Genomic DNA, 27,794 nt, shown 5'->3' with positions numbered 1-27,794 from the left:
GCAATATTATTCAATGATAATAAGAAATGAGTATCAAGCCATGAAAAGACATGGAGGAAACTTAAATGCATGTTACTTAGTGAAAGAAGCCAATTTGAAAAGGCTGCATACTGTATGGTATGACATTCTTGAAAAGGCAAAACTATGGAGACAGTAAAAAGATCACTGATTGCCAGAGACTGGGGGGGAAGGGTTAAATAAGTGTAACACGGAGGATTTTTAGGGCAGTGGAAATACTCTATATGATACTATAATGGTAAGTACATGTCATTTTACATTTGTCCAAACCCATAAAACAAACAACACCAGGAGTGAGCCCTAATGCAAACTCTGGCCTCTGGGTGATTATGATGTGTCAATGTAAGTCCATCAGTTATAACAAATGTTCCACTCTCACGGTGAATGTTGATAATGGGGGAAGCTATGTATGTGTAGAGGCAGCGGGTATATGGGAAATCTCTGTACCTTCCTCTCAATTTTGCTGTGAACCTAAAACTACTATAAAATGAAGTATTAAATATATATTTAAATTGTCTGTACAATTAAATGCAATAAATGTAGTGTAGTAAGAGACAGAGAATAGCTTGTTTAAATGCCATTTTAAATCCTGCTTTGCCAAGTCATATATTTCTATAGTGTCTGATTTCCTACTTCTTATAGAATAAAATTCTGTCTTCACCATGGTCTCTAAAACCATCCAAGATGTGGCCCCTGCTTGCCTCTCTCTGCCCTCGCTTTCTCCCTCCCTGCTCTTCTGCTTTCTCTTCCTTGACCACCTTCTGGTCTTGCTTGTCTCAGGAGCCCAGGGCTCACTCTCTTCCTGCCATGCTCTTCCCTACTCTTTGCACATCGACCATCTTTCACTTCTCAGCTCAAATGGCTCCTCCCCAGGGACACCCTCCTTGTCTACCTTATCTCAAACGGCACCACCCCAAGTTGCTCTTTCTTACATCATTCTATCTCCTTAATTGCATGTATCACAGTTGGTAATTATCGCGCTTATTTATTTGCTTGTTTTTAAGATTTTAGCTTTTATTTGTTTGTGTTTTGCCTGTCTCCGTGCTAAAAAAGAAGTACCACCTCTGCCTGAGATAGCTAGTGTGTCCCAGAGCACAAGTTTAAAGACTGAGGGCTTCATGATCTTCTGCTGGGGCCCCTGTAAGGGGATCAGGGAAGATGTGCAAAGAAAGGGGGAATACTTGATTCAATAGGCTCTCTTTAGTCCACTGAGTCGCCCAGGCCTGAGAGAGGCAGTGCCTTAGGGATCAATTACCAGGGATTCACTATTTTTTTTCTCTTTGAGTATAAAGCAGTCTTCCCTCAATCCATAACATGTGCCCTAATGTGTGATTCTCAGACATTCAAATTCAAACAATTTTTCAAGAATGCTTCATGTGCAAGCCTAGGAGACCACCTATATGGGCGAAAAAATGCCTACAACTCAGCACTTAGCACAACTGGGGATGGTTTCTTGCTCTCTTTACCGGTCTTTCATCTTGGGTTCCCATTCTGCTGTTCCTGGATCCTGAGTCCTGCTATTTCTGTGGAACAGAATATAGCAGCAGAGAGAACGTCTGAGACAGCGCCTTCTAATAGGAAACACACCTTCCTGACTTGGGCCCCAGCAGACAAGGCATTCCCAGCTGAGCAGAAACACGTGCATCTTTATGACTTCTAACAAATATCACTTTTTAACCCTTTCACTGTCATTTGAGCTGCCCTAAGAAAAAAGGAAAGCAACAGAAGCAAAAAATCATCCTGATAAAAATGATAGAAACAAATTTAGGATTCAGAAGATAGGAAGAACTAATGCAAACTTACAACACCGGTTTCCAATTATCCAAATAGCTGTCTAGGTTCCTTGGTTAGATTTTTTAAATTGTGGTAAACTACACATAACATAAAATTTACCATGTTAACCATTTTTAAGTATAGAGCTCAGTGACACACTTAGTATTAATACATTCACATTGTTGTACTACCATTATCACTAACCATTTTGAGAAGTTTTTCATCATCACAAACTGAAACTCTGTACCCATTAAACAATAACTCCCCATTCCCTCTTCCCCCCAGTCCCTGGCAACCACCATTCTATTTTCTGCCTCTATGAATTTGACTATTCTAGGTATCTCATATAAGTGGAATCATGTAGTATTTATTTTTTGGGGGACTGGCTTATTTCACTTAGCATAATGTCCTCAAGTTTCTTCCATGTTGTAGCATGTTTCTGAATTTCCTTCCTTTTTCAGGCTGAATAATATTCCATCATATGTGTATACCACATGTTTATCCATTCATCCATTGATGGGCACTTGGGTTGCTTCCACCTTTTGGCTATTGCAAATAATGCTACTATGAACACAGGTATACAAGTATCTGTTCGAGTCCCTGCTTTCAATTATTTTGGGTATATACCCAGAAGTGGAATTGCTGGATCATACAGTAATTCTATCTTAAAATTTTGAGGAACTATCATACTGTTTTCCATTAGCAGTTGCACCACTTTATATTTTCACCATCACACAAAAGCTCCAATTTCTCCACACTTGCGTCAAAACTTGTGATTTTCTCTCTCTCTTTCTTCCCTCTCCTCCTCCCTTCCTTCCTTCCTTTTTTGATAGTACCAGTCCTAATGGTTAGTGATGTTGAGCATCTTCTCATGTACTTATTGGCCACTTATATATCTGCTTTGGAGAAATGTCTATTCAAGATCTTTGCCCATTTTTTTCAGGTTTTTTGCATTGTTTTTGAGTTATAGGAGTTGTTTATATATTCTGAATATAAAGCCTTTATCAAGCGTATGATTTGTAACTATTTCCTCATTTCATGGATTGTCTTTTCACTCTTGGTAGTGTCCTTTGGCACACAAAGTTTTTAATTTTGATAAAGTCCAATTTATCTATTTTTTTCCTTTTGTTGCTTGTGTGTTTGGTGTCATATCCAAACAATCACTGCCAATTCCAATTTCATGAAGTTTTTCCTCTATGTTTTCTTCTAAGAGTTGTATAGTTTTAGCATTTAAGTTTAGATTTTGATCTATTTTTGAGTTAATTTTTGTACATGGTATAAGTTGGACCCTTAGGTCCAACTTCATTCTTTTTCATGTAGATACACCTTAGTTAAATTCTAATTTTATTTTGTTTATATAGTTCCTGCAGATTTTTGGCTAAGCAAAGCCTTAGGTACTTTGTATTTTTTTGTTTGCTATTGTGAATGAGACTTCTTTTCCGTACTCCATACAGTTATATTTCCCAGCTGCTTCTTACTGGCTTACAGGAAATCCATTTTTTTTTCCTATGCATGGCTATATAACTGAGTCCTCTTATTAGTTCTGAATTTTTCAGTTGAATGTCTTAGAATTTTTAGGTAGACAGAAATATTATTTGCAAATACCTCATGAGATTTGGGAAACATATGTTTTTTAACCCATGTCTTACTGAGAAGATGGAGTTTCCTATTTTCAATAAAGAGAGATTGGGATTAGTCTTAAAGTCAAGGACATATCTGTTTTAATTGTATAACGGTTACCCTGGCACAGCACAGCTCCTCTCTCTAGATATACTTCTAGCACCTGCCCTACTCAAAGTGTGGTCTCCAGACCAGCAGCTGCGGCATCACCTGGGAGCTTGTTAGAAATGCAAATCTTTGGCTCCACCCCAGATCTCCTGAATCAGAATATGCATTGTAAGATCCCCGGGTAATTTTTATGCATGCTAAAATTCGAGAAGTACTGTTTTAGAGGTTAATGAAATAGCATCTCTTCCTTTCCTTTTAAGCTTTTCCTACATTTCCAACCACAAGTCATTAGATACTATAAAATACTACAAAAATATCTTTCAAAGAGGGCAATATGTCAATTAATCTTTGACAAGGGCACCAAGAATACACAATAGGGAAAGGATTATCTCTTCAATAAATGGTGCTGGGAAAATTGGATATCCACATGCAAAAGAATGAAACTGGACCCCTATTTTACACAATATACAATAATTAACTTGAAATAGATTAAAGACTTAAATATAAGACCTGAAACCATAAAAATCCCAGAAGAAAAATAGGGAAAAAGCTTCTTGATATTGGTCTTGGAAATGATTTTTTTGGATCTGACATGAAAAGCACAGGCAACAAAAGCAAAAATAAATAAGTGGGACTACATCAAAAAAAAAAAATCCTTCTGTATAGCAGGGGAAACAGTCAACAAAATGAGAAGGTAACCTATGGAATGGGAGTAAATATTTGCAAACCCTATATTTCTGATAAGGGGTTAATATCCAAAATATATCAGGAACTCATAAAATTCAATAGCAAAAAAACCCCAAATAAACTTATTTAAAAATGGACAAAGGACCTGAATAGACATTGCTCCAAAGAAGATATACAAATGGCCAACAGATATATGAAAAGGCGCTCAACATCATTAATCATCAGGAAAATGCAAATCAAGATTAAAATGCAATAGTGATATTCTCTTTTGATATCTTGTCTGGTTTTGGTATCAGGGTGATGCTGGCCTCATAGAATGATTTCAGAAGTGTTCCTTCCTCTGCAATTTTTTTGGAATAGTTTGAGAAGGATAGGTGTTAACTCTTCCTAAATATTTGGTAGAATTCACGTGTGAAGCCCTCTGGTCCTGGACTATTGTTTGCTGGGAGTTTTTAAATTACTGACTCAATTTCATTACTGGTAATTGGTCTGTTCAATATTTTCTATTTCTTTCTGATTCAGTCTTGGGAGATTGTACCTTTCTAAAAATTTGTCCATTTCTTCTAGGTTGTCCATTTTATTGGTGTGTAGTTGTTCATAGGCCATATATGACAAACCCACAGCTAACATCATACTCAATGGTGAAAAGCTGAATGCATTTCCACTAAGATCAGGAACAAGACAAGGATGCCCATTCTCACCATTTTTATTCAACATAGTTTTGAAAGTCCTAGCCACAGCAATCAGAGAAGAAAAAGAAACAAAAGGAATCCAAATTGGAAAGGAAGAAGTAAAACTGTCACTATTTGCAGATGACATGATACTTACTACACATAGAAAATTCTAAAGATGCCACCAGAAAACTACTAGAGCTCATCAATGAATTTGGTAAAGTTGTAGGATACAAAATTAAATACAGAAATCTGTTGCATTCCTACACACTAACAATGAAATATCAGAAAGAGAAAATAAGGAAACAATCCCATTTACCATCACATCAAAAAGAATAAAATACCTAGGAATAAACCTACCTAAGGAGGTAAAAGACCTGTACTTGGAAAACTATAAGACACTGATGAAAGAAATGGAAAACAACACAAACAGATGGAAAGATATACTGTGTTCTTGGGTTGGAAGAATCAATACTGTCAAAATGACTATACTACCTAAGACAGAATAGTACTATGGATTCAGTGCACTCCTTATCAAATTACCAATGGCATGTTTCACAGAACTAGAACAAAAAATTTTTTTAATTGTATGGAAACACAAAAGACCCTGAATAGCCAAAGCAATCTTGAGAAAGAAAAACAGAGCTGGAGGAATCAGGCTCCCTGACTTCAGGCTATACTCATAGAACCAGAGTAGAATGGTGGTTACCAGGGGCTGGAGGGTGGGGGAAATGGGGAAATGTCGGTCAAAGGGTACAAACTTTCAGTTATAAGATGAGTAAGTTCTGGGGATCTAATGTATAGCCTGGTGATTATAGTTAATAATATTGTATTATATACTTGCAATCTCCTAAGAGAGTAGATCTTAAGTGTTCTCACTACACGCACCAAAAAAAAAAAAAGGTAACAATTGACAGACGAGTGGATAAAGAAGATGTGGTACATATATACAATGGAATATTACTCAGCCATAAAAAGGAATGAAACTGGGTCATTTGTAGAGATGTGGATGAATCTAGAGACTGTCATACAGAGTGAAATAAGTCAGAAAGAGAAAAACAAATATCGTATATTAACGCGTATATGTGGAACCTAGAAAAATGGTACAGATGAACCAGTTTGCAGGGCAGAAATTGAGACACAGATGTAGAGAACAAACGTATGGACACCAAGGGGGGAAAGTGGCGGGGGGGTGGTGGTGGTGGTGGTGGGATGAATTGGGAGATTGGGATTGACATGTGTACACTGATGTGTATAAAATTGATGACTAATAAGGACCTGCTGTATAAAAAAAAATAAATTAAATAAAATTCAAAAATTCAAAAAAAAAAAATGTCCAAAATGGTACCTATTAAAACTATGTTATGGTCCCACTTTGAACTCAGCTCCCCTCCTCAGATTTAACCACTATTAACTGATATTTTATGCCCTTACAGAAATTTCCTTTGCATATGCAGCTATGTATTTGTGTGTGTAAATGCATGTGTGTAGTGTGTATATAGCCTTTAAATTTGTACCTTTAATTTTTGTTTACATAACAATATATCTTAGAGATCTCTTCATATATGCATGTTTGAATTTACCACATTCTATTTTACAGCTACAGAGTATCTGGACTGTAAAACTGTAATTTATCTCATCAGTTCATTATTGATGAATAGGTGGTTTCTAGTTTTTGGCTATTACAATAGTTCAATAAATAGGTTAAAAACAAACAAACAAACAATGTGAGGTGATGGGAGTGTTAATTAACCAGATTGTGATAATCACTTCACAGTACATACATATATTAAATCATTACATTGTACACCAAAAAATTACATTGTATAAGCTAAATATATAATTTTTGTCAGTCATACCTCAATAAAGCTGAGAAAAAAAGGGCAATACTTAGACTGTGAAATAATAGGATGCTAGAAGGGAAAGCAGGCTTAGGAAGCAATCAGTTTGAGTTTCCAAAATTCAGTCTTTGGAGCAGCTCCATGATTTTGGACTTAGTGGCATATCCCTCATATAATTATTTATCTAATAATCTTCTTTACATATACTTATCTTTTTTTAAACTGAAATAATTTTATTTAAATGAAAGTTTATATAATTTTCACAAATGAAAACCAGTATTACTTGCCAGAAATAGAGCATTACGGTAAAAATAAGTTAATGAAAACAAAAGAATACTATTAAAACATAAAAGTTAACCATGAATTACAAGTATTAATGAATCTATTTATAAAAATATATATTTAAATAGTTTTCTCAGTGAAAGCAATGAGGCCATTTATGATTGGCAACTTGACGTTGCTAAATGTAAGACTAAATGAGGTTCTACATCAATGAAAACATTTTAAAGAGTTATTTAAAAGCTAACACGTATGGAGGGCTTGCCATGTACCAGGTGCAGATCTAAGAGCTTTCACACTCCACTAATCTTCACAAGGACCTTGTGAGGTACCTAGCATCCTCCATGTTTTACAGATGAAGAAACCCAGGTGTGAAGAGGTTAAGCAACTTGTCAGCGGTCACAGAGCTAGTCAGCAGGCAGAGTGAGTCTCTGAACCCAGGCAGTACACATCCAGGGTCCAGCACCCGCAGCTGCTTAACTGGCACCATGAAATCCAAGTCAGGTGTGTATTTAGTTGGAAAGGACGAAGATAAATGATCTACCTCCTCTAATGATAATTATGTTCATTGATCCAGACTTTTTACACCAATCGATTGCCAACTTTTGAAGGTGGTAGGTTGACATATTCCTGCCAGAATTTGCTGATAATGGCTAGGAATTCAGGGAATAAGAATCCAAGTCATCCATGAACAGCACCTGCTTTATCTGTGCTTCTGAGCAATTACGGGTGAGGAAAAGGTGCCTGGACCTTTTGCCCATGACAGGCATGTGCTATCCTGTCATTCAAGTACTCTCACAATTTTCATTACCGATGTCCAGCAGAGCTCCACCCTAACAATAATATATAGGAAGTCACAGTTTTCATGAGCTAGTTATATATATATTTCCAGTACATACTAAAATATATGTGTTATTATTAAAATGAAAAGTTTGTAATTGTACTCACTAAAATCCATGCTTTTGGAATTACTGATCAAGGTCAACTTCACATTTTAAAGACAGGAAAACTGATGTTTATGGCTACACAGATGTTTTGGGGCTAGAATATTGGTCTCTAATCCCCAGGCCACTGCCCCCTACTCATACTCAGAAATAAATTCTTGTGTCCTTTACAACGAACACAGCTGTTTATTCCTCATAATGAAACAGCATGATTTCCTGGTAAAGTGACTGGTATCTTTAATGTAGGTAGCGTATACGGTTGAGATGAATTGCAACCCTCAAATTCAGGTGTGTTAGACATGGAATTTCATTGATCAAATGAAATTAACCAAAAAACTGCATGACAAAAATGGCAAATGCTTCAGAGCTGGTCTTCAATGATGTCTCATAAGTGATTAGAAGCACATTCTATTAGTTGTTTTCACAAAAGACAAGCTTGCCTTTGACACCTCTCTTCCCCCAAATCAGCTGGTCACAAGATCCTCCGTGAAAAAGTATCGTACGTTTCAAGGGGTAAACTCTTCAGGCACAAGGTCAATGTTTTATGCACAGAACTTGTTTGGCCATGACTGAAATCTAGTATTTGGCAATATCCTTTTAAACTGGAACGCCCACTACCTTCCCACTCACTTTGAGGCTGGTACAGACGCTTGGGCCCCCCATACCTGGCCCCTAGCGGCCTCCTCTTTGAGGGCTGGTAAGGGCCGATGGGCGCCTTGGCGTGGCTAAGCTCTCTCTGCCCACTGAGGGCTGATTGCATGGAAAGCGGACAAGTGCACACGGCCCAGCCCCTGCTCAGGTGCGAACCGAGAATGCTGGGGCCTCTTTCCTGCCATGGGGAGGGCACAGGTGCTGGGCAGAAGCTGGTTTTGTATGTGGAGGAGGCTGCATCTTTCCTTCCATGCTTCTCCTCTCACCTCCCAGGCCCAAGCCCGTATAGGGCAAAAAACTGCCTGGGGCCACGCTGTCAGATTCCATGACTGAGTGACCTGCCAGGGCTCTCAGCCTCCCTCGCCTCCAGGGACCCCCACCCCTGAAGGGGTCAGACTGCTGTCCTGTATGTCCTTTCCCTGGCCAATTGAGCCACTCACTCTGTCCCTGACTTTCAGAGCGAATCCTCCTTCAGTCATTCCTGGGGACCTCTGCCCCTACCCCAGCTCCCCAGAAGGAAAGCCACTCTTAATTCAAGAGGGTTTTCTGGAACTTGTCTTCCTGAAAAAGTGGGAAAAGCTCACAAATTTGATCTCTGTAGGCACACTATCAAACCTTTGAAAAATAAGCCACACAGACAAAGAAACAAACAAACAGATCAACGTGCATGCACAGCCCGGAGTGACTAACCGTGACACAGAGGAGGAGGAGGGCCTGGGTGGTCAGCAGGGACGCTGCGGCTCTTGCTGGCTCAGTGGTCTCAGGAAAGTCACCGAGCCTCTCTGAGCCTCAGTCTTCTCTTTTGTTGCTGTTACGCTGGGGTGAGGGCTGGGCTTCGGGGGGGGTGCGAGGCGGGGAGGCGCAGAACCGATGCCGTGTACCTCACAGCTCGGTGGGTAGGAGTGACTGAAGTCAGGAAACCACAGGATTCCTTCCTACACAGGTAAGCGTATGGCTCTCTCCAGGTGTAAAGCATTACTGGTCTCACACTTGGGTCTCCCCACTAGGGTATCCTCAACATTTATTTCGGAAAACACTGCATTTTGAATTAGAAAAATACATTAACCAAAAATGGGTCAACACGTGTGCATTTTTGACAACTGAATGTAGCCCCGGAATCCCACCTATATCACGGAAGGGAGGAAAGAGGCAGTCCCCAGAGAGAATCTGAAAGTGTCTTAAAATAGCGGTGTCCTCAGCTTTCAGCCAGACCTTCCAACTTTTCAAGAACCGGCTTGGTGGTCTCTAGGACGGCAGAGGTAATTCTCTCTCCCTTTTCAAGTTCTGGCTCTTCTCCCCGGCCCCTGCCCCCATCCCTCTGTCCTTTTGTCCAGGGTTACGCCTGTCCCCAGAGTCCGGAGGCTCCGTCTGTCCTCTCCTGGATGAGCCGCAGGTGTCAGACGCTGGGAGAAGGCAAGAGTCCTGAACGATGCTGTCTTCTCAGGCAGTTGAACCTGCAAAATAATGAGGCTTTCACCAGCCTGGATGAGCAATTCGGTACCTTTCTCCCTTAGGCTCTTACGTCAAAACAACTGCCTGACCCTATGGAGGGAGGCGGAAGGAGAAGTGCCTCATATGGCGTAAACATTCAGTTTGTGGCTGCAGTGGATGGAGTGAGGGTCCCTGTCACATTTGCGGGAGGAACAGTTGGTGACGGGGTGTTTGAGCATCAGCTATGGAAAGGGTCACTTCAAACTTTAGTCGTTAGAGTCAGACTTGCAAATAAGTTTAGAAAATATCCGTCACCAAAAAAATAGGCAGCCTCTAAAATCCTTTCGCTCCCTGGGTCAGTCATCTCTGAGCAATACCTGACCATTCATTCATTCATTCATTCAGCGTGTACAAGTGCCTGCCAGCATCAGATGCCCATACAGGCCTGCATCTTTTGGCCAGATGCCCATACAGGACTGCGTCTTTTGGCTCAGCTCCTAAATCTGTGAGTTCAGGCAGATGTTGGGTTTCTGGGGCTGCTGGTCACCAACTTATTTAAAAGCCTGGTAAAAACCACCCCGTTTCCCAAGCTTTCCCTACTCTGAGGTAATTAAATGCCTATCATCTGATGGGAATCGAAACTTGCTTCATTTTGTGTTGATAAGAACTAGCTACTGGTAAGTACTTGTTTTGCTGTACAAGTGCTTTTTAATTCTGCATTTAAATTCTGAGAGTCCGGTAGATGCTATCATTTGGAAACATGACTCTAAAAATACCAATTTATAAAGAAATTACAGCACAATAAGTATTTTAATCGCTTTTTATGGCTTGCAGTCAAGTTGACAAATAAAAAAATTACTTTAGCATTATTTTTTAAAATAACATCCTGTAATTAGCCCTCTTGTTTTCCATCTTCTTGGAACAGGATGAGCTTTGCTGTGCATGTTGCTTAACTATCAAGGAACATGTGCAAAGAGTGGTATCTTCTAGCCAAATAACCTTTAATTTCTTTACTTATAAAATCCCCATGATGGACTGGTGCCTTCTTGAAATAACTTTTAGCAGTGTTTTATGAAACTTATTTTCCTAACCCTAATATAATCAAATAGACACCTTAAAGGTGCCTCCACAGCCCTCCCCTATTCATCTCTGACTGTCATCACAAGAAATGCATTGTGGGAGGGCTCCGTCATCTTCCCAGTGGGTCTGACCCCAATCTACCTTCCTTTCCCCTAACTCCCCATTATGTCTCTTCCTTTCATTAATTTATTTTCCCTAGACCTTAATAAAAACAGATTTAGATAATCAACAAGAATGATTAATAGTCTGGGAGGGCATCGAGTCACCATATTTTCCAAGGTTATAAAAAAATTTATTTTTAGTTTATTAGGTAAATATTCAGAGAGCAGTGAAATTATCTGCCATCGATGACATCAGACTTTTGGGAGGTCCATGGTCACAGTCTAATTTGAAAGTTACAGTTAGAATCTGATGAAATCACAGTGGATGTTGCAAGAGGCACCCTTACTGAAATTTGAAGATTATTTTGAAACTGCTTAGTTAGTGTATTCTTTTAAATATATTTTCCTATGTACTGCTCATAAATTATAATTAGCACGGATGTTCTGTCATACCATAAGTATTGTCAACGGCTTTTGTAAATACACATTTGCTTCCTAATTGCCCCATGTAACTGAATGCCAGCCATGTACACGATCACCTTTAATCACCTTACAACTCTGCCAAAGACTAAATTACAAAGGAAAAGGTGGGATTCTTTTCAACCAGCTCGTATTACCCCAGAGGGTACATTGCATCATGGGATGTTTAGAATTCCAAGTTGTTCATTTCAATTTCTGTTTGATCTATGTATTTTGTATTCATTTAATCTTCTTCTCTTTCTCTCTTTCTTTCTTCCTCTCTCCCTCCCTCTCCCCCTTCCCTTCCCATCCCTTTCCTTACTCTTCCCTCCTTCCTTCCTTCCTTCCTTCCTTTCTCTTTCTCTTTCTCTTTCTCTTTTTCTTTCTCCCCTTATATCTACATGTCAGGTACTGCTCTAGCTTCTAAGAACATGCAGAAGTGTCAGAAAACAGTTTCTCAAAAGACTTCTGTTCAAATCAGTGTCTTCAATTTGGAACAACTCAAGATGAGCCATATATTATTGAGGGGGAGCTGGCAACCAATCTTGTGAATAAGTTTATTGTTCTAAAACTTCTATGTAGCAGTTTTAGCCAGGAACTTCATGTAACTGTGGGTGATCACTATTGGAAATTTATTTAAAAAGGAGAAATATTTTTGCCTTCTTTCATCTAAGGAGACGATAATGTGTTGTGAAATGCTATGCAAACTCTGACATGCTACAAAATGTATATAGTTTTTTGTTGTTGTTATTCATCAACATTGAGATGCTCTGATTTTTGCTATTTCTTCTGACTCCTGATCTGATATTTTTTCAAAGACCAATATAGGGGCCATATGGTTTTGGAAAGTAACATATAGATGAAAGTAATCTTCACCGACAGAACCTGGCCATGGTGAGATCTGACCTTTTCCCTTCCCTTCCTTCCTTGGACAATTATAGTCTCATCCCCATATGCTTTCCTCAAAGATGCTATTTAAAGGGAAGCTGTATCCACTTGGCTCAAGCCATCCCTGTGAAATAGCCACTGGCAATTCTATAGTATCTGGTTTCAATTAGACAAAAATAAACACAAATTATATCCATTTAACTTTTATTTTAAATCATCTGCTGAGATTCTAGTCTTCTAGAAACTTAATTGTATATCAGATAACAATCCAAGTTAGGAAGATTATAGGTATAATGTAGGGCAGGGCAATAAAATGAATGAGGAATGTTTTCTATAATTGTAAAGGGAAATGAAATTTTTACAAACAGCTAAATGACTCTGGCAAAGTTAAACCTTGGCCAAACCAGCTGGAGTTGATTGGTGATCTATTTGTGTAACTAGTTCTCCAGATCAAGTGTCTGTTATGTATTGGACTCTGACTGCTGAATGACAGTCTCCTCCAATTACCTATCTGTTAAGCTACCCTAGTGATCTACCTATCTACCTTATTTCCTGGCATTCTAAGGTATTTTTTGGTATGTCTGTATCTGTTAGTATGTAAGTTTGACTGCAAGTGACAGAGACCCAAAATAACAATGCCTTATATAAAGATAGGAGTTTGTTTTTGTTTTATATAAAAGTCCAAGATGGTTAAAGACTGTGTTCCACTAAGTCATCAGTGGCCCTTCTCCTTCTGCAGAGTCCAAGGTGATTTCCCCCGTGTCTGTATTCCAGCCAGCATGGCGGAGGGTGAAGGGGCTGCTGTTTCCCTTTAAGGGCACAACCTGGAAGCCGCATGCATCACAAACTGCTCGTATACCCTCACTCTAACTAGATCCTATGGTCTACCAGTGACCGCCTGGCTGCAAAGGACTTAGAGAATGTTGTCTCGATTTTGGTTGGCTACGTGCTCAGCTAAATAGTCAGGTTCTACTAAGGCAGAAGAAGGGAAGAATTGATATTAGGGAGAAACTAGTGGTTTTTGACTAAATATCGTATTAAGGACTCACCCATCCTCAAGGTCAGTGCTCTATACCAATAGTTCTTAAAACTGTGGTCCTCAGACAAACAGTATCAGCATCACCTGGGAACTTGATAAAAATTCAAAATCTTACACCCCACCTTCCCAAAGCGCCTAAATCAGGAGCTCAGGTGGAGCCCAGCAACCTGGGTTTTAACAGGCTCTCCAGGTGATTCTGATGCCTCTAAAGTTTGAGAATCACTGGACGAGGGTATGATTTTTTTCAAAAGCTAGATGGGAAGCCAGGCATTAGAGGAGGAAGTGAGTTGGGCTGGAGAGACCCAGAAATGGTAAGCTTCTGATCCTTGACTGCTCTGCTCCTTATGAAGTCACCTCCTGTAAATCCCTCATCTTGAGGCTCTGATGAGTGACCCAAAGCCAGGGCCGTGCCATATGGTGGGAAGATCATGGAATGACAGGTGACCTTTCCCAGCAGCACACTTCATCTTTTGTGACCTGCTTTTCTCCTATATAAAATGAGCTGGGGGATGAAGAGGGAGAGCAAATGACCTTGATGATCTCCTCCAGCCCTGCCACCTTATGGTTCTGTGCTTCACTCTGCTGGCTGGCTGGAGTCACAGTTTTGTCCTTTTCCACCAGCAGCTGAGATGGTGCAGTCTAAGGCTTAAAAACAAGGACCCCAGAGTCAGGTGCGTTTGGGTTTGAACCGAGGCACCCCCGCTTGCTAGCTGTGTGATCTTGGGCAAGTGTTTAGCCTCTCTGGCTCTCAGTTGCCTCACATGTAAAGTGAGGATAATAAAGTTAACTCACTGGACTGCTTTAGGGATTAAATGAGGTGTGTGTATGTGTGTAAAACCCATAGCACAGTGCCTGGTGTGAAGTAAATGCTGAATAAATGGCAGCCAGTGCCATGGTATGTATTCTGCACTTCATTGGGACACATCAATTGAACAATTGCTTCTTCCCAGGGATCTCTTTTTGTGGGGAATCTCTGTGTTATGATTATTTTCTCTTTTGTGTGGTCTTATACACTTCAGAAAAGAGAGACCAAGGTGATACATAATTTTCTGGAAATCTGAAGACTTCCTTACATAGAAAAACATACAACCCCGTTGGTAAAGCTACCTTACACATGGGACATCTACAGACCTCTCATAGATACGGTCTCCCTTGAACTTCCCATAAAAAGGAAAAGCAGCTTTATTCCCATTTTACAGGTAAGGAAACAAAATCTCAGGAAGATTAGGTGGCTGTAAGAAGGTCAGCCAGCAAGTCAACGGGGAGCCTAGATTCAAATACTCATGTCTGAATATAATGGCTTTACAGAAACCAGAGTTTAGCTATATTGTAAAAAAAATCTGTTCTTTTCTATTTCTCTTCACAGACTGTAAACTCTTTGCTTCTCCCATTCCTCACATTACCTTTGGATCCCCAGCACCTAATTTGGGACCTGGGACAGAGCAGGTGCTAAACAAATGTTTGTTGAATGACAAAATGAATGAAAGAAATGAAGTTGTTGGACTTTGCATTCCATGCAGGACTTCTTTTTTCTTGCAAGTGTTTGGAATCATGGCGCACGTTTTATAGATAGAAAGGCTTTCTCTGCTGCCCTGGAAACATGGCTCCGCCTGCTCCCCGCTGGTCCATTGCTTGCCAGCATGGAAGGGTAGATGTGGTCAGGTGGGTAGCTAATTCTCCACCTGTCTTTCCTCCTCCTCCCTTCCTCTGGGACTCACCAGCCTCAGCCTTTCCTTCATGGTCCTAGAGTTATTTTTGTAGGTGCTCTGCAGAGCAGCTGTTCCTGAGCGGGCATCTGCCTTCTCTTACTGTATTATCTTTTACCCAAACAGCCAATTATATTGCTGATATCCCTCGACTCTAAAGATGAGGGAAGGGGAAAAGCTGAATCAATGTAATGGGAGAATTCTGCCTCTCCGACATCATAGCTCCTCCTCCCCCTCACACCCTCTCAGATTGCCCCTCCCCACTGTCAACATTGGCGTCTGTCAGCTGGTGGCCAGACACTTGAACAGACTTTGCCAATTAGAGAAGTCACACCTCTTGGTTGGCAGACGCACTATTGTGCCTGGGCCCCAGCAGGGAGCCATATGGCTTTCAGGCAAAGGAGTTTCCAGAAAAGAACAGGGGAGTACCCCTGAGGGCAACTCGTGTCACGTGAGAGGTGCCCTCTGAATGCTTCTGTCAGGTAAAGAAGCAAGATGAGCTATAGTCTTTCCCGGGTATAATTTGGAGGTATTGTTTCTCCACCCGCAATCATCTCTCATCCTGGGGGAGGTTACACTGAGTTTGTCTTGGCAGCGTTAAAACCATTCTGTGGTTCTGTTGTTCTTTATGACTCTCCCCTACCCCATTCCCCGCACTCCCCTCTTTTGGTGACTCTGAGTTTTGCCATTTGATACTGGGTAAATGTAACTGGGGAGATAACATGAAGAACTTCCTACAGTTGTGAAGAGTTTTATAAAGCCCTCTCACCTCCCCAGGGTAATTCTGAATGAATTAGGTAGACTGAGTATGGTGTTTTCATTTTAGTGATAAAGACACTGGGCTCCAGGAAGATTCAGTAATCAGTCTGTCACGGGGTGGAGAAGAAAGAAAGCTGGACTGAGAATCTGGATTTCATTCCTGCTAGTACACAGGCTGGCTGTACAGCCTGGATCACTCACTTACCTTTTTGGCACCAACATTCTCATCTGCAATTCAAGGGAAGAAAAGAATCCCTGAGGTCTCGTCGGGCTCCAGGAGTTTTTATTCCTGAGGTCACTTAGTTTATAAGTGACGTAAATGAGATTTAACCACCATATAGTCATGCCCTGCCACAGAAATCAATCCTTAAGGGAGTTCATTTTTTCCCCTTAATTTTAATGATGGAAAATTTCAAGCACACAGAAGTAGAGAGAATAGTCTAATGAATCCTCATATGCCACAGACCAGCTTCAATACCAAACAACGTGCCCATCTTGTTTCCTGTAGCCTTCTTTAAAAAAAAAAACTGTAGTATTTTAAAAGTAAAGCCCAGATATTCTATTATTTCACCAGTATAAATTTTAGCACACGTCTCTAATCTACTGAGCTCTTTTTCAAAAACAAAGCCACCATGCCATTTTCACGCCTAACAACATTCACCACCACTCCTTAATGACAAAATTATTTAATGAAACAAAAATCACCACCCTACCCTATTCAAATTTGCTTATGGCCTCAAAGATGTCTTTTTATAGTTGGTTTGTTGGAATCCATTTGCAGAGAAGTTCCACACACTGTATTTGGTTGTTAAGACTCTTCTAAACCTCTATTATCTCATCCCTCCCTCTTTTTTTTTTTTTTTTCTTCTTCTCATGCTATTGATTTACAGGAGAAAACAAGTCATTTGTCCTGAAGAATGTCCCATGTTCTGCATTTAGCTAATTGCTTCCCTGTGGTGTCATTTAACTTGTACCTCTGTTCTCTGTGTTTCCTGTGAGTGGGTAGATCAATCCAGAGGCTTGATCAGATCCATGTTCAATTTTTTAACCTCTAGATGGTGCAAGGTAACTTTTATTGCACATTTTGAGGCACAAAAGGTCTGATTGGCTCTTTTTTGCGACTTTGAGACTGGGATCCGTTAGAGGATTCAGATATTATCAAAGGCATGGCTCCATCATACATGAACTTATTTTTAATCTGCGTTTTTCTTTACCTACGTATGAACAGATCCATCAAATTTAGAAAAATGTATTTGCCTTTATCCTGTTCTTTTTCATCATTTTCAGCCTTTTCCTATCTCCCATGGTAGATACTCATTTTCTTTCTCTCCTACCACTAAAATATTAAAGAAAAATGAAAAGCAGTATACTAAAACAAACAAACAAAAAAAAACAAACTCTCAAACATATACCCAGACATTTGATTTGGTGTAAAGACAATCTGCTGCTCATTGCAACAGTTATTGATACAAATGAATTTCACATCGCTGTTTTGTAAGCCTCGAGGTGGAAATTCTTAAAAGTAATTGTGAGTTTATACTTAGGTAAATTATGTAAATGAAGGGCCTGGAGAAAATGATGGTTAGGACTCTCAGGAATGCAGCAAAGGATTTTTTTTTTTTTTCAGTTAAGGGTTTTTGAAATGTCCTTTTGCTCAGCAGGCATGCTTCAGGTTTTTTGTTTTTGTTTTTGTTTTTGTTTTTTTTTTTTTGCTGCATTGGGTCTTCGTTGCTGCGCGCGGGCTTTCTCTAGTTGCGGTGAGCGGGGGCTCCTCCTCATTGCGGTGCGCGGGCTTCTCACTGTCGTGGCTTTTTGTTGCAGAGCACGGGCTCTAGGCACGCGGGCTTCAGTAGTTGTGGCTTGCGGGCTCAGTAGTTGTGGCGCACGGGCTTAGTTGCTCCGCGGCATGTGGGATCTTCCCGGACCAGGGCTCGAACCCGTGTCCCCTGCATTGGCAGGCAGACTCTCAACCACTGCGCCACCAGGGAAGTCCCCATGCTTCAGGTTTTGATTCTTCTCGAGGCCAGGCCGGAGTGCTCCTTGGGGGGCAGCAGTCTGGAGGTGGGCAGGGAGGCTGGGAAGGGGCACTGCTCACTGGGAAGCCTGGCTGGGAAGCATGTTTACAAATGGCACAAAATGGCGCTGGAGTAGCATCTATCACTTGTGCATCGTCATTATATGAATTTAGATCAGGGCCACCGATAAAAGTCACTAGGCACATGCTATTATAAAGAAGGCAGCAGGAACCTGTCAGAGTTATTTTGAGTTCTCTGTAATTACAGAGTGGTTCTTACACGTATTCCCATACGTCCACACCCCTATAGAAAGGCAACATGCTTTTTAAAGAAAGTCTGTTACAATAATAGATACTTGAAGTTGGTTTTTAAAATATAATCCTGTCCTTTGTACTGTCCTGCCAAACCGATGCCCTGCCTATCGACCCTTTCTTTATTCCCTTCGTCCTTTCTCTCTTTTTCTTCTTTGCTTTTAAGCCCTAGCTCTGCCCCTTACAACTAGTGTGTGACTCTGTGTGAGCGCAAAACTCTCAACGGAGGAGCCTTAGTTGCCTCTTCCTTACAGAGGCGTTAATAATACCCACCTGGGGATTAATTGGTAGGATTAAGGACGTGGATTATCTTTGAAGGCCCAGTAAACTGGGTAGCACTATACATTCGAATGGTGCTGCTCTTGCCTCTTATTCTGCCAAAACTTTGGAGTTTAAAACCTTTTGGTGGCTCCCTCTCGCTTTTGATGTAGCACAGACTCTTTAATGGGCTTTCAAGGGCTGCAGTTTCCAGCCTCTCTTTCCTCTCCAACCTTCTCTCTCCCCACCCTGGGCTCTCTCAGTCCAAACTTCCAGACATCTTGAAGTTTATTTCAGACGCTTCGTCCTCTTCCTCTCTTTGCACAGGCTGTCCCCTTGGTTTAGAGCATTGTCCCTCACCTCCTCCTCTTTGCTTGGCTAATGCGACCCTGGGGTTCGTTTCTGTTTAGATGTTGCCTTATCTATGAAGCTTTCCTGAATCTCCAAAAATTGTAGGGTACTATCAGAGGGCACTTATCACCCATGTTGTAATTCTTTGTTTACTTGTTCCTCTCTCCCATTAAACCGTGAAGTTTTTGAAGGCAGGAATCATTGCTAAGATATTTATCTTTGTAGCTTAATTTCCTAGCTCAGTGCATAGCACATAGTTGGTGCTCAATTTATTTGTTGTGTGGATGAATAAAGCACTAAGTTCCAACCCTACTTTCCTTTTGGAAAATTGATGCCTTCCTTCTCCAGCTTGTTTTTCGTACTTTAGAATTATCACCTTATTGAGCACAGTCCTGTTTCCTACTGTATACAATTAGCACCTTATTATATCTGGTCTTGTTCTCTAATTTGTGTGTGTATGTTGTTATTATTCTGGGTCGAAGTGTAGGTAGACCAGGAACTCCACCCCTATTGTATTAGTTATCTATTGCTCTGTAACTAATCACCCCAAGATTTAGCAGCTTAAAACAACAAACATTATCTCACACAGCTTCCATGGGTCAGGAATCCAGGGGCAGCTTAGCTAGGTAGTCCTGGCAGTCAAGGTACAGGCCAGGACTGCAATTATATGAAGGCTTGACTGGGACTGGAGGAGCTGTTCCCAAGATGGCACATCCACATGGCTGTTGGCTGGAGGCCTCAGTTCCTCACCATGTTTACCTCTCCATCAGGCTTCTCAGGTGTCCTCACAACGTGGCATCTGGCTTCCCCAGAGAAACTGATCCAGAGAGAGAGAAGATACAGGAAGCTGCAGTGCCTTGTGACCGGATGTTCAAAGTCTCACACCATTACTTTTTTTTCTTCTTTTCTTTTCTTTCCTTCCTTCCTTCTTCCCTCCCTCCCTCCCTCTCTGTCTCTCTCCCTTTCTTTCTTCCTTCCTTCCTTCCCTCCTCCCTCCCTCCCTCTTCCTTCCTTTTTTCCTTTCTTTCTTTCTTTCTTTCTTTCTTCCTTCCTTCCTTCCTTCCTTCCTTCCTTCCTTCCTTCCTTCCTTCCTTTCTTTCTCTCTCTTTCTTCCTGTTAGAAATGTGTCACTAGTACAGCCCACTAGACTAGAGGAAGCAAATTGTTGTCTGAGTATATGGTCTATAAGGTTTCAGTCCTTTGAAACTTCTTGAGACTCCTTTAAAGGCCCATTATGTGATCAATTCTGTAACTCTTCCTGTATGCTTGAAAAGACAGCTATTGGGTTCAGTGTTCTATATGTGAGTTTCCCAATTACTTGTTCAAATCTTCTATATGCTTACTGATTTTCTTTTGTCTGCTTGATCAATTGATTACTGCAAGAATCATGTCAAAATCTCCTACCATGACTGTAAATTTGTCTATTTTTCCATGTTATTCTATCAACTTTGGGGAGTATACTTTAAGATAATGTTATTAGGTGCACAAACACTTAGAGTTGTTATATTTTCCAAGGGAATTTAACCTTTTTTGTGTACAGAGAGTCTCTTCATATCTAGTTATAATTTTTGCCTCAAAGTCTATTTTGGTGACATAAATAGCACAAACTTTCTTTTGATTAGTATTTGCCTGGCATAAATCTTTCATTCCTTTACTTTCAACTTTTTTGCATTCTTGTGTTTTAGAGGTGCCTTTTGTTAGAAGTATATAAGTTGATTAAAATAATTCAGTCTAACTACATTTATCTTTTTAGTCTAATATTATAATTAGTCTAACATTTAGTCTAATTATTGATATATTTGGACTTATAAATCTTATTTTGTATTTTATGATGTTTCACTTTTTCTGTGTTTCTTTTTCTCCCCTTCTTGCCTTCTTTTGGATTGACTATTTTTTCTTATTACACTTTTCCTTTATGAATTTGGAAGCTAAACACTGTATTTCTATTATTTTAGCATGTACTCTGGAAACTTTAGCATGTATATTTAGCTAATCAAAATTAGTGTTCTGCAGTTTCAGTGATAGTTTCTAGGTGCCTGTTTGTTTTTAACTATTCTGCTTGGGTTTCACTGGGCTTCTTGCATAAGTAGTGTCTTTCATTAGTTCTGAAATCCTCAGTCATTATCTCATCAAATATTCCCTCTATTCAACCAATCTCGGTCTCTCTCTCATTCTAATTACAGGTTTAGGTGTTGTCCTCACTATATTTTCCATGACTCAAGCTTCTTTTCTTTTTTTTTTCATCTCTTTGTATCCCTGTGCTTCATTCTAGATCATTTCTTCAGCTTTCAACTCTCTAATTCTCTCGTCAGCAGTGTCTTTTCTGCTGTTAAACCTATCCATTGAGTTTATAATTTCAGTTATAAATTTTTCATTTCTAGAAATTCTATCTAGTCTTATAAAAATCTGCTTGGTTATTTTAGTAGCCTCTTGCTTCAGTTTCAGCTCAAGGATTTTCAGACTACCTGGTAGTGTGAATTGGGGTTAAAAAAATCTAGGTGAGAACAGATTGTAGTATGAATTAGCAGGGGCTATTCCCCCATTTTACTCAGTGCTAAGTCTGAGACAGGTAATTTTCCTCTCAGTGTCCTGTATCAGGAATGAGTATATTTCTGGTTTAGTCTGACTGACACTGACAATATTTTCTATTCCTCAAAGCCTTCTAGGCCACAAAAATTGGAGATCAGGTTGACTGGTTTAGCAGGAAAAAAAAAAGAAAGAAAAGATTTACTTTCAAAATACTTTAAAAACAGAAACAATACACCAACTAGTTTAAGCTATTAACAAGGCATTTATTTAAATGAAGTAAAGCGATGCAGGGCAAAATACCACACAAAACAAAAAATGTAATGCAGCCATTGTAGATAGGCAAGAATAATTATCAGGAAGATTTTTTTTTTTTTTTTTTTTGTAAAGGAAAGCTGCCAGCAGCTATTACAGCAACCAAGTTTCTCTTAAAAGGGAAAGAATAACATGACTAGGCTTGTTTTAGAAGAAGGGCTCAACAAATGAGAAATCATAAAGTAAATGATCCTGACACCTTTTTATAATGTGACTGCCTCCCGGGAAGAGACTATTTCTGTTTAGATTAATTCTTTTTGGATTTGCAAACCTGAGCACCTCATGTCATTTGAGGGGGGCCAAACACTCATAGAGCACAGGGGCCATCATGTCGACCCCTCTGGAGACCTTCAGGAAGCACTGAGCAGAGGCAGGGGTGCCCAATCTAGCCCTGAGCTGCAGCACCTGTGCGAGGGGCCTGGGTATGGTGGTGGGATCTGGGAATATGCCAGCAAGTTCTTCACTAGCAATTCTTGCATGGGGATTTTCCATGGTTATAGCAGGTTTTGTTTTCTCAGCCCTGGCAGAACTGCTCATTGAGCTGATTTCTCCAGTCAGTCCTTTCCTTTGGGAACAGGTGCCCTGACACCATTTAACCCTGAACGGGACATTGGAGATAATAACAAAAAATAGCTAACACTTCGTGAGTGTTCATTGTGTCTCAAGCACTGTTCTAAGTGCTTTGCTTGTATTAACTCTTTTGATCCTCATAACACTCTGAGAGATCACCTTATATCTAGATGGTGAGACACATCCCAAAGCTATGTTTACCTAAGATCTCCCCAAAAGGGCCTATAACCAAAACCCTAAGGTACTTTCAGATTCATTACTGTTTTTACTACAACTGAATCAACTCAGAGAGAAGATAATGCACTTGAAGAATTTGGCCCATATGTGTGCAAGTCTATTTATATACACATAAATATGTGACAGCTGTAATAGATGAAGACTATAGGCCAAATACTTCTTAACATATGTAAAAATTAAAAAAAAAAACAACAATAGTAAATCCCCTCTCAAATTAACTTGGGAACCTGCTTAAACCAAATAGGAATTACCTTTGTCTTTTCCATTTCATCTAGGCAACTCACCAGAAGTTTGAGTTAGAGGATTTCTGGATTCTATTCCTTGCCCTCCTATTGAAATATTTTATTAGACACATATAGTACTTCTCATATATTGGGCACTGTTCAACCTTGATTAACTTTATTAGCTCTTCATTAGATACTTTAATCTTCACAATAGTCCAATGAGGAGGCACTATTGCTTATTTTATTGATGAGGAACTACACTGCAGATAAATAACTTGCCAAAGTTGCTCAAAGTAAAGGATAGAATCTAGGCAGCCTTGCCCCAGTGCCCACATAACCTCCTCACCATATCACCTCTCCCATCCGTTCAGGTTAAGAAGTCAAAGTATACAACTCTGCAAGTATGTTGGAATGCATGGATAAAATGAGCCATGATGTCTTATTGGTTTTGACTGGGGAGGCAGGGAACACTTCTCCGCCATTGGTAAGCTCTCATCCTCTCCAATTAATGGGTGTGCTAATTCCCAGTACACACTCAGTATAAACGAACTGTGCTTTGTGCCGGACAATGGAAGACCCATCGGAGCCTCTGGGCTTCACACAGCTGCAGGTCCCTGATTTAAACACCAATCCCTTTATTCAGGCCCTGTCTGCTGGCCAGTCGGCCAGCGTCTTACACTTCTCAGCAGTGATTTCCATGTAGCATCCTTGGAGGAGCTGGTGGAAGTCACTTTCCATAGTGATAATGATAATCTTCCCCTCCCCTTTCATCTCCTTGCTCCTCAGTTATTTTGTATTAAAATAGCATTTACATTTAAAGAGGAGAGATGACCTTCTGTGTCTACCTCTGCTTCCTCGCTGCTACGGCAAGAGAGGGACTGACTCCTCCGAGGTACGCACCAAGGTTAACATTCCCAGAGTGTCAGTCCACAGGCATTTTTGTCATTTAACAAAGACTCTTCCATTCACCAGTGAAGAGGTTTCCTATCAAGGAGGCTTAGCACCAAATATGCCTCAGGTGTTGGGAAGGAATGCCTCTGGGTAGATGGTAGAAGGAAATCTCCCCTAATTCTTAATACAAGCCTAGTTCAGACCGATGACTCTTCTTTTTTTGTACAGTGCTGACCCTAGGAGATGCCTTAAGGATGACCAGAGTGAGGCCTTCCTGGCAAGAGTAAAGAAACTGATGTCCACAGAGGCCGAAGGAGTCGGTCAAGGAACACAATGTAGCAGCATAACCAGAAGTGTTGGCTATCTTCTGTACTTCCCTCCAGATTCACTGTCCAGCGCCCTCCACCCTGCTCTGGGGCGGGGAAGCTGACCCATCTAGGCTGTATCAATAGACACTCTTGCTCCTTGGCTTGGCTGATGGGAGATCTGGCAGGAGGTCAGAGGAGGTAGCTGGATGAAGTTAGGTTTTATTTCCTTCTCTCTCTCCCTGCAAGTTTGCCTCAAACCGACTGTGCCTCTCCCCTGGAGACACAGCTTCTCTCAAGGTTGCCTGCAATGTTCTCAGGTTATAATCTCTGCCCGTGAACTCTGCTTCCTCAATTCCTCACACTCAACATGCAACTTTCTCCTTCTCCCTAGAGTTTCTTTGAACTGTGTGTATTTATTGTATTTTTATTCTCACTTCAGCATTTTCATGCACACTTCCAATTCTACATAACTTTCACTTCTCTTTCTTGAGCCCCATACCTAGATTGCAAATGCTCACCTGTTTATCCCCTGATTGCAAACTCCTTGAGAACAGGCAGGACTTCTGTATCATGAGGATTGGGACTGTGTCTGTCTTGTTCCTGGTAACTGGCACAGCCTGGCACGCAGTATGGATGTACATGAGTGAATCACTCTTTGATTCCCTGCACAAAAGACCAATACAAAGTAGGACAACAAAATATGTCTATTAAAGAATTGTTCTCTCAATGCCTTCAGCTCCATAGATGGGGAGATGTTCAGATACCACTGATAGTTGTGTGATTTTGAGGAAATCGCATCTCTGTAGCTTCCTCAACTCTACAGAGAGATAAGTGATACCCAGTCCTGTGTTTTCCTCTTAGTGATGGCAAGAGAATTTAAATGGAATACTTGATGCGAATGGAATGCCTTGAGGTTCTTGGAAGAGAAAGAATCATTTTTCAGAAAAGATAGGATCTAATAAGAATTCTGTGTTGGAGAAGGGAAATGTTGCTTTGTCAAATTGTGTATTTTCCATTAAAGTAAGTAAGGGACCCTGTCCAGTGTCTGGCACAGATCAAGCACTTCATAAATGCCTGCTATAGTCTTCAGTGATTATTCTGCAAAATTCTACTCTAACATTAAGCAATGAATTCAAGAATTTCTTTGTCATTAGATTATTAAAATGGAGTGTGATGTGCCTGTTCATGGTGTTATGTGCTAATTGTATCATTGTTATATTAATAAGAATCACATTAAAATACTTCATGTGGATATGTAGGTATATTGGTGGGTGTGGTGTGATGGGGATGGGATTTGTTGTAGAAGATGTAGCAACGGGATATCAAAGAAGGAAACAGGTTGTGAAGTAACCCATTCAGGAAACTTGGCAACTTATTTGCATTCTGGGGTTTTTGAAATTACAAAAAATTTTTTTTCCTGTTGCAAAAGCAGTATCTGTCTATTACAGTATAATTTTAAAAAATACAGATAAATAAAGAATAAAAAGGGAAGTACTGTACCTAAAATCCCATTATAGTGAACATCTATTGATTTCACCTTTCCCCTGGCTTCTTCCTCTGGGGCACTACAGTGTTCCCACTGCATGAGGATTTATTGCTGCAACCTCCAACATGGCAGTTCAATTGTTCAGCCAAAGAGTGGAGGCATTTTAGAGACTTTAGATTAAAAACTATCAAATTAAAACTTTCTGGCTGTCCATTTCCTATCAAGGTATATTCAGATGACTCTAATACTATGAATCGATGGCTGTGTCTATTTTATCATCATCCTCTCAGCATCCACCACAGTGGCTGGAGTAGTAAGCACTCATATTGGTTTAATGAATAATAAACATTTATTGAGTACTTACTATGTGCCAGAAACTGATATGTGTATCAATTAACTGTGACAACTATTATTTACAGAGGAGTTAAATAACTCACCTAAAGCCCTCCAGCTACTAAGTGCCAGAGCAGTGTTTGAATACGGCGTCTAGCTCCAGAGTCTGCTCTGAACCATGAAGCTCTTCCATTGTTCTTCAGTGACTTACCGAATGACTGATCCTATATATACCAACTGAAATGTAACTTCCTCAGGGATGGTTTCCCTGTTTCCTCAGCCAGGCTAGATCTTTCTCTTCTGTGCTACTTAACACTCCATACTTCTCTTTTGTAGGACTTACCTTACTTGCAATTATTTTTTTAACATCTCCTTTCTCCACTGTAAGATCCATGAAAGCAGGAGCTGTGTGTATGTTCACAGCCTCATTTCTAGTACCTAGCACAAGATCTGGCTCTGTTCACATATTTACTGATTGACTGATTGACAGCTGAGCAAGAGAAGGTGGGGAGCAGCAAGAGGATGGATGCAGGTTACATCTGGCTTCTACTCTGCAGAATACAAATAACAGGCTGATATGGAGTTAGAGGAACTAATGGTTCAATTGTAGTCAGCCTATTTTTCTGATTTCACAGAGTTCAGGGTGTATGTAACAGCCTTTTGAGATTGGCATGCTAATGTTAATTCCTATGCAAGGTAAAGAATGAATGAAAGACAATGGGAGGGGCCACAAACCCCAGAGACTGATTAGGGAGGTGAACCTCTATCTTCAATATCTGCTGAGATTTAAGAAGCAATTTGCCAAGCAATAAGGGTTATTTGCCAGGCAAAAAAGATACAAAAAACAATGAATATGTAATAGTTATTAGCTTTTATGCACAAAAAACAGTATCAAGTATATAAAGCACAATTACTTACTGGAGTACAAGAAGGAAACCATAGTTGTGATGGGAATTACAAAAGTCTTTGACAGATCATTGCAATAAGATACCACCTCACACCAATTAGGATGATTACTATCAAAAAAACAAAATCACATGTGTTGGTGAGGATGTGGAGAAATTTGGACACTGGTACACTGTTGTTAGGAATGTAAAATGGTGCAGCTGCTATGAAAAATGATATGGCAGTTCCTCAAAAATTAAACATAGAATTACCATATGATCCAGCAATTCCACTTCTGGGTATATACCCAAAAGAATTGAAAACAGGGACTCAATTACTATTTGTAGACCAGTGTTCCTAGCTGCGTTATTCCCAATAGCTAAAAGGTGGAAGTCACCCAAGTATCCATTGATGGATGAATGGATAAACAAAATGTGGTAAACACATACAATGGCATATTATTTAGCCTTTAAAAGGAAGGAAATCCTGACACATGCTACAACATAAATGAATCTTGAGGACATGACGCTAAGTGAAATAAGCCTGTCACAAAAGGACAAATACTGTATGATTTCACTCATGCGAGCCACCTAGAATAGTCACACTCACAGAGACAGAAAGCAGAATGGTGGTTGCCAGGGTCTGGGGGGGAGGGGAGAGTAGAGAATTATTGTTTAATGGGCACAGAATTTCAGTTTTTCAAGGTGAAGAATTCTCTGGATGGATGGATGAATGGTAGCACAACAACGTGAATGTAGTAAATGCCACTGAACTCTACGCTTAAAAATGGATAAGATGCTGAAAAAAAAAAATGGATAAGATGGTAAATTTTGTTATGGGTGTTTTACTGCAATTAAAATTTTTGAAAAAGGTCTTTGACACAGTTAGATTTTCTTTTAATTTTAGAGGATTTGAATAAATCAACAAGCATGTTAACTAGCCATATAGAAAACTTTGCATGGAAAATGGTATGCCCATACTTTCCCAATGTCCATGGACTGCTTAACAAATTTGATCACATGATAGACA

This window comes from Balaenoptera ricei, chromosome 12 (assembly GCF_028023285.1).
Source record: "Balaenoptera ricei isolate mBalRic1 chromosome 12, mBalRic1.hap2, whole genome shotgun sequence".
Classification (NCBI taxonomy): domain Eukaryota; kingdom Metazoa; phylum Chordata; class Mammalia; order Artiodactyla; family Balaenopteridae; genus Balaenoptera; species Balaenoptera ricei.
Note: the sequence above shows the minus strand (reverse complement) of the source record.